This window comes from Taudactylus pleione, unplaced genomic scaffold (genome assembly GCF_031769625.1).
Source record: "Taudactylus pleione unplaced genomic scaffold, aTauple2 ptg000082l, whole genome shotgun sequence".
NCBI classification, from domain to species: domain Eukaryota; kingdom Metazoa; phylum Chordata; class Amphibia; order Anura; family Myobatrachidae; genus Taudactylus; species Taudactylus pleione.
Genome location: NW_028284484.1, coordinates 6619595 through 6635970, shown reverse-complemented (window position 1 = coordinate 6635970; position 16376 = coordinate 6619595).

The following is a 16376-nucleotide window of genomic DNA, read 5'->3' as shown; positions in this document are numbered from 1 at the left end:
ACAATAACCACATATGCCAGAGCCAAATACAAATTTCATTGTTTTTGATTACATTTCTACACTAAAACCAATATACAAATGGTGTAAGGATTAATTAAGATCCCAAAGTGATTGTTCAAACCACTATTCTCATGTTCTTTTTTTTTGTTTTGTTTTGTTGCCAATTGGTAATTTAGGCAAAATTATGTTACCACTATAGTTTTGCAACAAAATTAGCATGTTATGTAACCTTTATTTAACTGTAGATAATCATGTTTTTCTTGTATATATTTTTTAAAGAATTCACATTTATTTGAAACTCATATTTGTCTTTCTACAGACCCAAGGATGCGGGATCAAGCCATTTTGGGCCAGATAATGGCAATGAGGGGACATTTGGTCCAGCTGCTGGTCGCAATAGACCATTTGATTGTCTTTTTGCGACATTAATTTATTATGTTTTATGATTTTGTTAATAAAAGCTGCTAGTTTAAACCAATCTCATTTTTTGACTCCAAAATTAGCTCACAAGGTAATTTTTTAATAAAATGTTTGGTGTAAACATTTTGGTTTATGGATTTTGCATATGAAAATGCAAACAATGTGGCATACACATTTTTTGAAGTAATCTTTAAAAGTTAAACTTTATTTAAAAAAAAGTGGTTTCCCAAACTTTAAATACATATTTAGACATTCCAATAATTGGTCCAATTGACATTAACTCCATAATGTTTTGCAAAAAATCCCTTAGGTAATTATTTAAGTTAGTCAAAAATATCCATGCAACTCCCATAATAATTTTAAAAATAATAAAAAGGTAGTCCCAACTATGCAAACATGTTGTTAATTATTATGTTGTTTTTAAAATTGTTTTCCCAAAAAAAGTTACATTTAAAAAAAAACACTTGTAAATTAAGTTAAAAGCTACTGTCCATTTGCTGGTTTTTCATGTAAAAAAAGAAATAATTTTAAAAGTAGTTTATTATACAATTTTTCACAATAACAAGCAAATACACACAAAGAATGGAAACAAAAAATTAAGAACTGCTTGAAGATGGTGCATGCCAACATGTTGTCGCAAAATCAGGTAAGAAACACATTTGTCCAGGTGTAAAGGTCATTTTGGAGTCATTAATGTTACAGGCAAGCATTTTCAGGAAGTAAGAAGGTTGTTGTTTGGATTTTGCACAAAAAAAAGGTTAAAATTCAAAACATAGGATAGTAAACACACATAATTTTCAGTCTTCACAATGTCAACAAATGTAAAACCAAGGAAATTCAAATACCTGAAAAAGCGGGAAACGACATCATCATGTATGGCCCCCCTTGACACTCTCCTCCAACCAACCTCGGGGGGGCCATCCTCAGGCAAGGCACCCTCTGGCTGCATTGGGACACCACTCCTTATGGCGATGTTGTGAAATATCCCACACAGGACCACAATTTTGGAAACCATAGCCGGCAAATACATGAGGTTGCAACCAGAGCGGTGGAGGCATCTAAATTGGCCTTTATTGAATATTTATGGCCCTGGTGTGGGAGCCAAATAAGGAGTGAGCAGCCAGGGCGTGCAAGGGTAACCAATGTCTCCTGTGAAAAAAAAACATTCAGTACCATTTCTAAGTCAACAGTGTTTGGTTTACAAATTAGGGGTACCACTTACCCAGAAGCCATGCATCACCAGCTTATAGGTTGTTTAATTTGTGCCAAAGCCCTGATTGCCGGATGACAAATGAATCATGTGCACTTCCTGGAAATTTGGCATTCAGGGACAGGATCTGGAGGGAGGCATCACATACCACCATTACATTCATCGAATGGAAATGCTTGCAGTTACTAAATATGGCCTCCAGCGCTGCTGGAGGCTGAAGTGGTATGTGAGTGCCATCCACAACCCCTATGATGTGTGGGAAGCCTGCAATTTGGAAAAATTTCTGCTTCACCACATTAAGGGAACCCATATCCAATGGCATATTAATAAAATGATGTAGGTGCTTAAACAGTGCATCCATGACCGCCCTCAGGATCCTTTTCAAGGATTGGAAAATGCCTGCAACAATCCCAACTGTGGTCTGGAAGGATCCTGAGGCACAAAAATGTTAAACCGACATTAACTGCGTAAGTGGTGGTATTGCTGTTGGATTGTTAATTTGCTTTTCAAGATCACTCTCTATTAATGAAAGAGTGTCTAGGATGATTTGGGTTGGTCGGCGATACCGCCGTAAGACCACATCATCAGGCATTCCAAAAAGAGTGACACGTGTTCTAAATATCTGGGGCCTTGCACGCCTACGATGCCTACGCCTAGGAGGATGTTCAGGTTGGTCGGGGTCGTGGACCATTGCCACTATAATTCGCCCAACATCAATCTTAAATGTTAAACTATGTAGTTATTTTTCAAATATTTAACAATAAGAAAATATACTTATCTTTTTGACACATTAAGAAGAATCTTACAGGGTTAGGCAGTGACATCTTGAAGAAAACCTACGAATTAGATTTAACATAAATAAAAACTCAACAAAAATCAACAAAATAATGACAGCCTAAGGCAAAAATATAAAGAATGCATGCACTACACAGATATTGTTAGTGTCTGATTTTATTCTATTAATCCAATGTACGCTAACGCCACAGACAGGAGCTGTGCAAAATATACGCAATAGAGGACAAAAAATACAGCTAAATGGTATGCTAATGCCACAGACCGGAGCTGTGCAAAATATACGCAAGAGAGGACAAAAAATACCACTAAATAGTATGCTAACACCACAGACAGGAGCTGTGCAAAATATACGCAATAGAGGACAAAAAATACCGCTAAATGGTACGCTAACGCCACAGACAGGAACTGTGCTAAATATACGCAATAGAGGACAAAAAATACAGCTAAATGGTACGCTAACGCCACAGACAGGAGCTGTGCAAAATATACGCAATAGAGGACAAAAAATACAGCTAAATGGTACGCTATTGCCACAGACAGAAGCTGTGCAAAATATACGCCAGACATTTCGCATTTTTGATGGCCAAATAATCATTTGGGCCAAAAAAAAATAAAAAAAATGCATAATGAGATCCCTTAAAAAAACATGATAAATGTTAACAATAAACAGGGTCTAATGTATCTCAAGAAACACTTACCATACAAAGACGATCCCGAAACTCGAAATGCAGTCCACAAGATGAAAGGAGATAAAATTGCCAAAAAAAACCTAAAAGAACAAAAACATTTAAAAAAAAAATAAAAAAATTATAAAACCAACAAAGCGAACCACCAAACTTACCTCAAAACCAAAAAAAAATGCTTATTACAAAAATGCAAAAATGTAAAAAAAAAAAAAACCACTCGACAACTCTCAGCAAATCCAAACACCTTCACAATCAACAACTCCGCACCTAGAACATCCACCAACAACTTCTATCAGCCCACCCCGAAACAAGGCCACAAAAAAGCCTTAAATAGACCTAACTTTCCCACTCAAATCAATGATGCTCAATAGATGCGCCCGTATAATGCACACGCAACTATAAAAACGTCACGAGAGGCCACAATGGGTCTGCTGAATTCAAGGGTTTAATCATGTCCACTGAACAGCAGCAAAGCCAAATTCCAGGACCAAACAGTAAGTAGCTCCAAATGTAAAGTTAACACACCAAAAAAAAAAATGTTTTTTTTTTTTTGTAAGGTGGTGAGACTGACAATGAGGAGGCTGCGGGGCCTAGTACCCAGGCCAGGGCCGAACGAAAAAGGCAGCCACAATTCAAAAGAAAGGAGACGGAGGCTTTGGTGTAACAGTGCATGGATAACCTGGCACAGGCACCCCGAAATATGGGTGCAAGCCAGAGATGGAAACTGTGGGAGGAAATAGCCAGTGCTGTCAATGGTGTTGGTGATTTTGTCCGTTCAACCAAAGAAGTCAAACGCCGGTAAGTAAATGATAGAACCTATTTCCACAATTCTAAAAACTTAGTTAAAAAACTAAACATACATTTTTAACCAACAGATGGAGCGACTTCAAATATCGGCTCAAACAAAAACTGGCTGATAGGGCTAGGCATGCAGGGGGGACAGGTGGTGGGCCAACCCCTGTGTCATTGGAGTTAACTGATTTGGAGGAACTGGCACAGGGGTGTGTGCAGGAAGAGGAGGTGTTTGGCGTGTCCAACATGGACACAGACATGCCAGACTTTGTGGCTCCACATGTTGCTGCAGGTAATTTTTAAAAAAATGTTTGAACAACTTGTTTAAATACAAAGACAAATGTACTAATATTTTTATGATCTCTCTTTTTCACACAGGCACAGAAGAGGACGAGTCTGCTCCAGAACTGAGGTTTGGCCGCAGTAGATCTGCTGGCTCCGCAGAGGAGGAAGCAGTATTTCCGGCTGGGGACCCTGTGGCGGACAGTCCAGGGCCTTCCCCCTCGCAGGCAGTGGCCCTTCTCACAGATCTCAATGATAAAACGGATAAAAACACAGAGATTCTGCTGAGGATGGACGCCAATCTGCTACAGGTGGCGGACGCCCTCAAGGAAAACGCTGCGGCCAATGTCAGAATAGCTAATGCCCTGGAGCAGCTCGTCCGCCTGCACATGTTGGAGCCGGCCTCCCTTCCTGCCGGAACATCAGGGCCCTCCACCTCTGGCGCAACATCGGCCATCCCTCCAAATGTGCCTAGCCCTATCCCTAGCCCAGAGGAAACACCAGCTACCTCTGCCCAGGCACGTCGTACAACCAGACAGACAAAATCATGCTCCCTCCAACATCAAGCCAAGCAGGGGAGAAGGCATTGACAGCACTGGCTAATTTCCCCAAATTCCATCTCTGTGTTTGCCCCATATTTTGGCTACACCAAACCTCCCTCTCCTTTCTTGTGATTTTTTTTTTTTTTACATTATTTTTTTGTTTTGATGTAAAATAAAAAAAAAAATTGGCTGTAAAAAAAAGCCACATTTGGCAAAAAATGACATTTAATTTTTGCAAAAATAAAAATCCAATCTTCAAAAAATGTGTGTCCAATTCATTAGCAAATGGCTGAAAGGGACTGGAACAAACATACTTAAATACATAACAAAGGTCATATACTTTAAAAAATATTTAAAACCAAAAAACATAAGGTAGCAGGTAGGTAAACAATAACACAAGCAAAGCAATTAGTAGATGATTGTCTTTCTGTATTGTAACCAAATTGTCCCAAAAAATTAGACATAAAAATAAAGGTGTTGGCCTTTTTAAAATCCCAAAAAAACTGACAACAACATGCGTACGGAATTTAGCAAAAAACAAGCATTTTAACCTTTATTTAAACTTAATTTTTGTGATTGCTGTGATTCCAAAACCCAAACAAATAGGAACACAACATGCGTTCCAAATTTAGCTAATAAATCATGGCCATTGAAAATCACCTTCTCGCAAGTGATCCAATTATTAGGTGATTGGTCTTGTGCCTTGTAAAGGAGAATAGCAAAACATCAATTCGCTAAGGGAGCTACGAAGAGACCATCGTCTTTGCGAGATCCAATACCCTACCACAAGCTGAACGAGCAGTCATAATGGAAACTGGATCACACAGTGACGTGTACAAAATAGCGTCCACATTGGACGTTCGCACAAGATAAAAACGGCTTGCCACGCCTGCATTTTCTCATCTTCACCCCCGTTACCACCCATAAACGGAACATTCTGTCAATCAAATGACATAGGTCACTTCCTGTTCGCTGTGTATATGAGTGAACAAAAAATTACCGCAATTATCCGGCCGCACATGCGCAAAGAGAACCGGACGCATGCGTGGTTTAACACAATCGAATGCGTACGAGCGAATGGCTGATAACGTCCGGCTCTGAATCAGGCCCTGAAAGACCAGTCTAGGAAAACACATGGTAATCCAGAGTATGATCTTGATGATAATGAATGGTGTTTCTAATTAAACCCAGCTAAATGGTCTAATGAATTTAGTAGATGGATATCAGGAATTATTTCACTTATTGATAAGGTTTAGCTTTGTTTGTAATCATTTAGATTATTATAAAACTTGCTATTTTTCAGGTTAAGAAGTTACTTACACTTGACTGTTGTTTCTCCAAGGAAAATACACTAAAGGCCTTGATGATAACTCAAGTCTATGATAACATCTATGCCTAAGACAACATTCCAAGTTGTACCATTTGTGGAAATCGCCTCATTGAGGATGACAATCAAACATGTGGACAATGCAAGACTATCATCATTTCCCTGAATATTCATGAAAAATGGAGAAGATAAAAGACAATTAGAGACTGAGGACCGTGGACTTGCTTTATGGGGAATGGACCAATGCATATTCCTATGTAAAGGTTCCTGTAGATGGGACTTGTGCATAAACGTACCTATACTTAGTATAGAAAGATTGTGTTCCTCGTAGGTAGATAGTATAGGGTAAAGTTATAAATAAAAGATGGGAAAATTATAAATCTGTTATTAAGCTATCCACATAAGTCTCCATCTTGTCACAAGATGGTGTGTGCCTTTAAGTTATTCATAGCTTTAAATGTATAATAATACAGAGACTGGTTTCTGGTGAACTTTGAATATCAGAGGACCTTGGCTCCAGCAGATGTGTTCTACTTCTAAGATAAGCATGAATTGAATGTGTATTCTATATTCTTGTGTGCTCACCTCCCTTATCCACCCTAACAGTTCACTCCCTCATGTATAAGATAATAATGTAATGTGAATATTCTGATATGATGCAATTGTATGAACCCTGTGCTTTATATTATTGTCTACACGCAAATATAGCCAGAGAGAATCTTGAAGCCAAGTCTGGTGGTGGTGGTTCTGTCTCCTGAGATCTCAGTAATGCAAGGGTCTGACATACACTAACGAGCTTGGGCTGGTGATTAATTACAGAAGATTGTTTACGATCTATCACTATATACAGGTTGAGTCTCCCATAACCAAAATGCTTGGGACCAGGGGTATTTTGGATATCAGAATATTCTGTATTTTGAAATATTTGCATACCATTATCAAATATCTTGGGAAAGCGACCCAAATCTAAATACAGAAAGCATTTAAGCTTTATATACACCTTATACACATAGCCTGCAGGTCATTTTATAAAATATTTTAAATAATTTTGTGGTTCAAACTAAATTTGTAAACAAACATGAAATTCATTTATATTTTATATACACCTTATAAACAAAGACTGATGGTAATTTTATACAATATTTTTAATAATTTTGTGCCTTAAATAAAGTTTGTGTACATTGAATCATCAAAAAGCAAAGGTTTCACTATCTCAGTCATGCTAAAAGTATTCTGTATTTCGAAATATTCCGTAATTTGGAATATTTGGGTATCGGAGACTCAACCTGTACTACGGTATGTGTGCCATATATTGCATCTCCAAATGCCTGATTCATCAGTTTCTCATTTTACAATCTCTGTTAAAAAAAAAAGTATCATATTGACATAAAGAAATGATAAACTCTTTATACTGTACAAAATAAATATATGAAAGTTAGTGTATAAATGAAATGCCCCACAATAGAAGCCAAATTAAGGGGAAGATTTACTAAAACTTCTACAAAGGAAAGGATGACCACAGCAAGCAATCAGAACCTAGCTATCATGTACTGTACTAGAAAAATGATAAGTAGGATCTGATTGGTTACTATGAGCAACATTTTTTGTTTTTAGAAGTTTTAGTAGAACTCGGGGCAGTGCATTTGCTCGGTTTAGATATAACCTAGAAGTAAGGTCACAACAGGGCAGTATCTCTATTTTCTATATCTAGTCAAATGAATGAACAGAGTGGATGGGTCAATTGGTTCTTATCAGCCATCAAATTATTTCTCTGTGTAATATGGATTAAAGGATAAAGAGAGACAATGAGAGAGCTCCCATTAGCAAAGCAGTGATGGGCTGTATATGTGGATGAAACATATCAGGAAGATGCTTCCTGTAAACTCATAATTGCTTTATCTATTAATAGAGGAAAAGAGCAATAACATGTGTTTAAAGAACATGAAGCTTTATTACAGCACTTACCATACTGGGAAATTCACCATTAGTCATGTTTGTCTCCCAGGCACATTTGTTTATTGTTGGTATGATAATCCGTGAGACGTCTGTGCATTGAATACAATTATACACATCAGATCTGATCTAAGTGCATTAGTAATAAAGAAATCTGTCTGGCCCACAATCAGGGTCATTCGCAAAAAGTGGGAAGTGTCAGGCCTGAAGCATGAATAGCACAGTCATTACCAACATGCCACGATTTATGTGTAAATAATATCGCAGCACATACATTTGGGGGGTCACGGTGACATCTTCCCTGGGGGAAAAATGTGGACTAAGCGCAATTAGACTTTTGCGTTGTATTTCACACAAAATCAAGATTTTGTTTACAGGACGACATATCTCTATGAGATTCAATGAGTGGAGAGAGCTCATCCAATGGGTGATCAGTGAGGCGATTTTGCATCCTGTCAATGTCATTAAAAAGACAGCATAAAGTATGGCAGTATTAATGTCCCCTCATTCTCAAGATTTATTTAGGTTCTAAATTAGTCAAAACAAATCAGTATTTATTGAATACCTGAAATATTTACATTAACAAAAGGGGTGGTAATAAAGAAATATTAAGTTGGACTTTGAGGTGACATTTTTTCCATTTCCAACATTTATGATTCCAGTTGGCCCTGTTGGAAGGGCACTGAGAGGGTGGGACAAAAAGAGAGGAGGCATAGCCACGCCCAAGCAAGGTGTGACCACAGCTGTGCAACATCTACAGGGCAACTGAGGTTTCCAACTGGGCATAACCATGCTCCATGCACACTTTGCCACACCTGCAGAATATCAACTAGCCCAAAGATTATCATGGACGCCCTGGTCTTGCTCAGCAACAAAAGCGTATTTTTGTGATGGCAATAGAGAAAATAAAATGTGGGAATGCTCTTTACTATGTGAGAGGTGCCTTTTATTCTTATAGCAGTAGTCATTCAGTAATAAATCCAATAAAGTAAAAAGAAAATGAAAGTAAAAATAGAAAATGTTAAAAGAAAATGAAAATAAAACTAGTTCTTAAATAGCTAGTATAAAAGGTTATCTTTACAGATATTAGTGTTTCTGGAGTCTATTCATCAAATTAAGTATCCACCTCGCCGCCGGGGATACTTATCACTGGAGCAATTCAGCATTACTCAAGTGCGAGGACAGTTGCTCTAAAAAGCAGCTATCCCTGTGATTAGTAGCAATGCTACAGAAGTAGCAGTGTTACTTACCTCTCCTGTCGCCGGCTTCTGCTCATGTGTGACCTGACTCTGGAGCCTAGGATGAGTGTAGGAAGTAATTGGTTTGTGCAGTGACTTTCCCCAAGCTATAATTCACCATGATTACCACTGCAGGGCAATGTACCCACTGCTCTCAATCTTATTTGGGCTCTTGTAAAGTTGAATGTACATTGTGTCTAAACTATAAGTGCATAATGCTTCACAGTATGTGCCTGGTTTACTCCTAGTGAGAACAGTAGTATATGTACCTGGTTTATGCTTCTGGAGAGAACTGTACTACAGTATATGTGCCTGCATTACTCCATGAAAGAACAGTAGTAAAAAATATGTACCTGTTTTACAATTGGAGAAGATAGTAGTATATATGCCTGCATCACTCCGGGAAGTATATTTACTAAAGTGCGGGTTTCTAGAAGTGGAGATGTTGCCTATAGCAACCAATCAGATTCTAGCTATTATCTTCTAGAAGGTGCTAAACAAATGTTAAGTAGAATCTGGTGGGTTGCTATGGGCAACATCTCCACTTCCAAAAACCCGCACTTTAGTAAATATACCCCGGGAGAGAACACTAGTATATGCTTCTGCTTTACTCCTGGAGAGAACAGTACTATATGCACCTGCTTTACTCCTGCTTTACTCCTAGAGAGAACAGTAGTATATTTTCCTGCTTTACTCCTAGAGATAACAGTAATATATGCTCCTGCTTTACTCCTAGAGAGAACAGTAGTATATGCTCCTGCATTACTAATAATCGTGCTGGTCTGACATTGAAATTATGGGAGTACTTTGCCATTTTCGCCAACACAGAAATTTTGCGTTGCCGGGTTTTTTGACCCAGGTAATTGCATAAGCCAATGATTGGTCCTTCCAGGGTGCTGGCTGCTGATGTAATCACCCAGAGACCAGAGGAGACACCTGAATAAAGGATGTCATTAAAAATTTTATAAATAATAATTAAATAATAAAAAAATAATAATAATTAAATAAAAAAAATTATTATAATAATAATAAATAATTAAGGATGACATTAAAAATTTTATTAAATGTAGATGTCATTAAAAATGGCCTTAATAAAGGCCATTTTTAATGACATCCACAGGTTTTGCTGGGTTTACCCAGGTTCAGTGGAAAAGGAGGTGACCCGAGAAAACTTGGGATGAAGGTGCTGATGTAATCACCCAGAGACCAGAGGAGACACCTGAATAAAAGATGTCATTAAAAAATTTATTAAATTAAATAAATAATAATTAAATTAAATAAATAATAATAATACTTAAATTAAATAAAAAATATATGAATAATAATAAATAATAAAGGATGACATTAAAAATTTTATTAAATGTAGATGTAATTAAAAATGGCCTTAATAAAGGCCATTTTTAATGACATCCACAGGTTTTGCTGGGCTTACCCAGGTTCAGTGGAAAAGGAGGCGACCGAGAAGTCAGGTACAACCTGGAATATTGCTGGGTAAAATATTCCAGGACAGACCCAGGATTTTGGTGGAAAAGGGGTATACGACAGCACGCTGCATAGGCTCCTGTCTGTGTAGCACTTTCTGGCTACTTGGAATTTTCAATCTGTTACTGGTAGCGTCAATGTCACAGTCCACCTTCTCCAGGTACCTGACGCAGGTGTTGGCTGCATCCAGCCTTTGATTAGTGCCTATATCTGCTTCCCTAGCCAGGAGTCACAGTGGCATGCAGTCAGGGTAGCCTTTTATTGTATTGCAGGCATGCCTAATGTCCTGGGTGCAGTTGACTGCACACACATTAGGCTGAGAGCAACTAGGGCACATGCACATATATATCTCAATAGGCACCACCAACACTCCACTACTGTGCAGGTGGTTTGTGATGCAAACATGAAAGCAATGAGTGTTGTGGCGGATTACCCTAGCACATGTCATGACTCATTTATCCTCAGCCAGTCAGCCCTTCATCATAAATTTGAGGCCGGAGAAATTGCGGGGGGTTGGCTAATGGGTGAGTTACAATTTCACAAACCCTTTAATGACAGCCACATGTATTTTTATTAATGACTAATGTATGTTTATACTCTTTGTTTGTATTTAAGGGGACCCTGGGTACAGCTGTTTCACCTAGCTACTGACTCCATTGTTGCTTCCAGAATCACCTGCTGAGCACAAGTATAATGATGCACATAAAGACACTAGAGCAGTGATAAGAAAGATTTTTTTGGGCTACTGAAAACTAGAGATGTGCACCGACCCCCATGTTTTGGTTTTGGTTTTGGATCTGAATCTGGTTTTGTATTTTTTACTTTGGTGTTTTGTTTTTCAGTTTGTTTTTGGTTTTGGATCTGTACTTTTTCCCAAAAATGATATAAACAGCTAAAACCACAAATTTGGCTCTGTTTTTGTTCCTACAGTAATATTAACCTTAATAACAATAATTTTCAGGCATTTCTAGGCATTTTTAACCACCTCACAGCTCACAATATTGATTTCACTATTTTTCACCAATTTAGGCCAAAGGTTGCAGCGAGCTGGCTGGCTAAAGTAAGCAACAGAGCAGTGGTACAAACGTACGGCAGTTTAAAAAAATATAGGACATCTATGAAACATTGCCACACAGCAGTAGCAGACTGAATGGCAGTTTAATAAACTATAATAATGTCATTCGGCAATGCCCCAAATTGTGCTAAATGTAAAGTAAAGAGGTACAAGTTGGAATTGTCCCTCCCACCCACTCTTATGTGGGATTTTAAAAAGGACATGCATAGTTTAACAAACCAAGCACTTTAGCCACTAGGACTGACACATTCTTGGCTGAACTCTTTGGTTTGTTTGAGCCCCCACAAAACATTTTTTGGAAGGACTACCTTCAATTATTAAGGAGGAGGTTGATGATGAGGGTGTTGGAGATTGCATGTGCTGGTCCAAGTTGCTGGTAGCTGATACTGGACTGCTTGTTATTAATTTATCAATTATAATTTTGTTAAACAAATTGCATGAATTCGCTGCAAATGATGTAACAGGGAGGAGGTGCCTAGATGGTTGACATCCCTTCCTCTGCTAACTTTGGCTTTACAAATGGAACAGATGCCTTCACAAAACTGTTGTCAGTATTTAGATTAAAATAATTCCACACCCAAGACATGGCTTTCCTGACTTCCTTTTTATCATTAGCAACTGCTGCCACTGATGGCTGATTTACGCAAACCACATCCTCATCATCAACATCAACATTAGCATCAGATAGGACACAAATTTCCCCCTCATCCGCCTTTTGCACTTCCTCCACACTATCATCCTAATTTTTTTATTATTTCACTATCTAATACTAGCACAGCTGTCATGGCGTCAGTGATCCACTGTGAAACTGGGTGACAGCTGTTATACTTACTTCCTCTATCAAAGGACTGTTTAATAGTCAATTATTTTTTTAAATTACTACTAGTAGTAGGCTTCTTGGTCCCTTTCTGGGATGAAAATGCACCCCCAGCAGCAGCAACCGGCATAGCACTCAAGGATCATTCTGAGGAGTCATGTCATGATTATGAAATTGGATGCAGGACTACTTCCAATCACAAATTAGAATGTTGATGATGATGCAGGTGTTGGTGGTGGAGGTTGCAGGCACTTGGATCCAGATAGAAGGGAGCAGCTAGGTGACACTGGACTGATTGTTGTTCGGTTTTTTGACCCCAAAGTTTTAGAATTTGAAATACCTTTTCCAATTTGATGAATGCGTTGCAAGTGATGTAACAGGGAGGAGGTTCCAAGATGGTTAAGGTCCTTACCTCTACTCACTGTTACTTTTCAATGGTTGCAAATGGCTTGGCAATAGTTGTCCAGATTTGGGTGCAAATAATTCCACACATGAGAAGTGGATTTTTCAGTCCTTTGCCCAGGCATGCCAACAATGGGATTTTTTCCACCATGGGCAACAACTGTTGCCTGATTTACAGTTTTTACACAAACATCCTCAACATCAACATCATCATCAACATTATCATCATCATCCTTGTTGTTATCGCCAACTAGATAAATATCCTCCTCGGGCAATTCCACAGAAGCATCCTCAATTTGTTCGTCAGAAGGCACACAGATGGTGGAAGCAAGATCCTCTTCAAGGCAACAGCAGACACAATTGGACTCTCCTCTGGGATTTGTGATTTTTCAGAGCACACAGTTGATTCTGGTGTCTTACTCGTCTTAACAATTATTTTTTTTATATCTCTCCTACAAGCAGAGGGGCTTAAATCATCACTAGAACCACCAGTCATAAATTATAAAAGGCCAAGGCCTTATACTTTTCTTGCCACTTCATGTAGTGAATGGCATATTGCCAAATTTTTGTTTCTCTAAAGCTGACTTAGCTTTACATTTTTTTTGCTTTAACAGGGTAAAAGTTGATTTTTTTAGCCTGACTTTTTGGCCTGACTTAAGCCCTGGTACATCGGCCTTCATAGATGACGCTGACGGCCTTGCATCATCATCATGACTGCTGCCAGCAGCTACAAGACTGGTATGTGATCCTGCTCTCCGGTCATGTGACTGTCCTCCATACTCACTATGCACACAACCGCACACAAAAAAATAGTTGTATTTATTTTTTGGGCAGCAGCCCTTGACAGACAACAGCACAGCACCCCTGTGCAGCTACGCAGATGACAGTGACAGCCAGGTGTGACTGACATACGCACAAAAAAATGTTTATTTATTTTTTGGGCAGCAGCCCCTCGACAGACAGCAGCACAGCACCCCTGCACAGCTACGCCGATGACAGTGACAGCCAGGTGTGGTTGACACGCACACAAAAAAAATTGTTTATTTATTTTTTGGGCAGCAGCCCTTGACAGACAGCAGCACAGCACCCCTGCGTAGCTACGCCGATGACAGTGACAGCCAGGTGTGGCTAATACGCACACAAACTTTTTTTTTCTCTGGGCCAGCAGCCCCTTGACAGACAGTAGCACAGCACCCCTGCGCAGCTACGCCGCTGACAGGAGTGGCTAACATGCCAAACAAAATTAAATTGTTTATTTTATTTTTTTTTAACACTGAGGTGAACCCTTGAAAAGTGACTGCAACCCCTTAACAGACAGCAGCACAGCACCCCTGCACTGATGACAAGTGTGGCTAATTTTTTTTTTTTCACATGAAAGAGCACCCCTGAAGGACAGAGCACCCCCCAGACAACACAGCACTACAGCCAGCCAGCACCTATGGACAGGACAACAGCCAGCCCCTATGAACAGGTCAACGACAGCCAGCCAGTCCCTATGGACAGGACAACGACAGCCAGCCAGCCCCTATGGACACGACAACAGCCAGCCACCCCGCCCCTCTATAGACAACAACCAGCCAGCCCTTATGGACAACAGTAGCCAGCCCCTATGCAAAGCGTCAGCGTGCAATTAACAATAACAACAGCACAGCTCCCAGCTCCATCCCTCTTCACTCTCCACAGACAGAATGAAAAATGGCGGCGAATCGAGAGACCTTTATAGAATCCAAAACCCTTTAGAATCCAAGAGCGGGATGATGACGTTTTGCCTCGTTTTCAGATCCGAGTCAGGCGGGAAAACCCGAGCCAACTCGGATCTGTCTTGGATCACCATAGTTCGGGTGGATTCGGTTCTCAGGGAACCCAACCCGCTCATCTCTACTGAAAACTAGGTTCCGCTGTCTGGACAGTTCTGGTGGCATTTTGTTGTACTCTCCATCTAAAATATCTGACATTGTGCTCAGCTGCTGTCTTTTACATAATCTGTGTTTGCGACAAGCTCATGCACATGATTAATAGACAGTCAGCAGGCCGAGGATTTTGATGTTTCTGGTGACAATCTGACATCAGACAGTGGAAGGCAAGTAAGGCAGAACCTCCTAGAGCAATATTTCACCAGTACGTATATGGCTTACATTAAACCCTTATTTAATGTTTTAACATTTCACCAGTCATTTGTTTACCCATCTGTGGACATTTACAAACACTCAACAATGTCATCATTTACCTAAAAATGTTTGCAAATTATTACCAAAAAAACAAGTTCAGATCATATCTTACAAATATTTTTAATAAAACCAGAAAATGTCAAAATGATTTAAAAGTATTTTACTGAAAATGTTTGTAAACCACAAAGTATAAAATCTGAGCATTGCGCCAACAAAACATAAAAATACGTGCATTGCATATATGAAATGCAAAACTGAATGAGATTTCAATTTACAGAATTTTGAACCTAAACAAATGTATGGGTTTGTCACAATTTACCACTTTATTTACAGCCTACCCCTAGTGGATCTAGATGGCTGGTGTTGGGAACCACGACCATATCCACTGCACAGTGAGCGCCTTTCTGGACTACCCACAGGTGTGGATAGTGGGGTGTTGCCCCCAGTAGTGCTAGATCCTGGGCCAGGGAGTCGGGATATAAGTTAGAAGCCTAAGTGGGAAATTGTTTGATTTAAATCCCTTGTAGCAGAATTTTTGGACTCAAGTAGGCTAGGGTCTACTGGTTAGTTGTGTTAGTCCCAGGAGATGAAATAAGTCTGATGGAACTTTTGGTTATCTTCCATTAACCTCAGGAATGAATCATGGAAACGATTATGATCAGCTCTCATAAGGTCAAGCGTGTTATCCACCTGGGTAACCTCACTTATCAATTGCTGACATTGCGGTTAACCCGCTGGGAACTTTTGGTTTGAGCAGCAATCTGCTGCAGCTGCCCATTTAAATACTCCAGCAATTGTGTCTGGTACTGGGATCATGTTGCCCAAAACTGGTCCTCGCGATTTGGTGCTGGTTGTGAGGCGTCACTAAATTGCAGGGCAGGTGGCTTAGCCATCATTGGGGGTGTTGTGGGGATCTCAGGGATAGGTTGTGAATGTAATGTTACTGTTTCTTCCTCAATAGGAGACTCCACCATGGCTGCAGGCTGCGTGTCATCTTGGGTATCCTCTTGGGAAACTAAGGGAGAGAATTGGGTAAGTATCTTCATTTAAAAGAAACATGTTTATACTGTACATGTACATTGCTACTTTTTTAAGTTATTGAAGAAACTAAACAAGTGTCATTGTAGGTCTTTTTGCATTAATATTCCATTCTGGGTCTGGATCCTTAATTTGTGTCTAATACCACT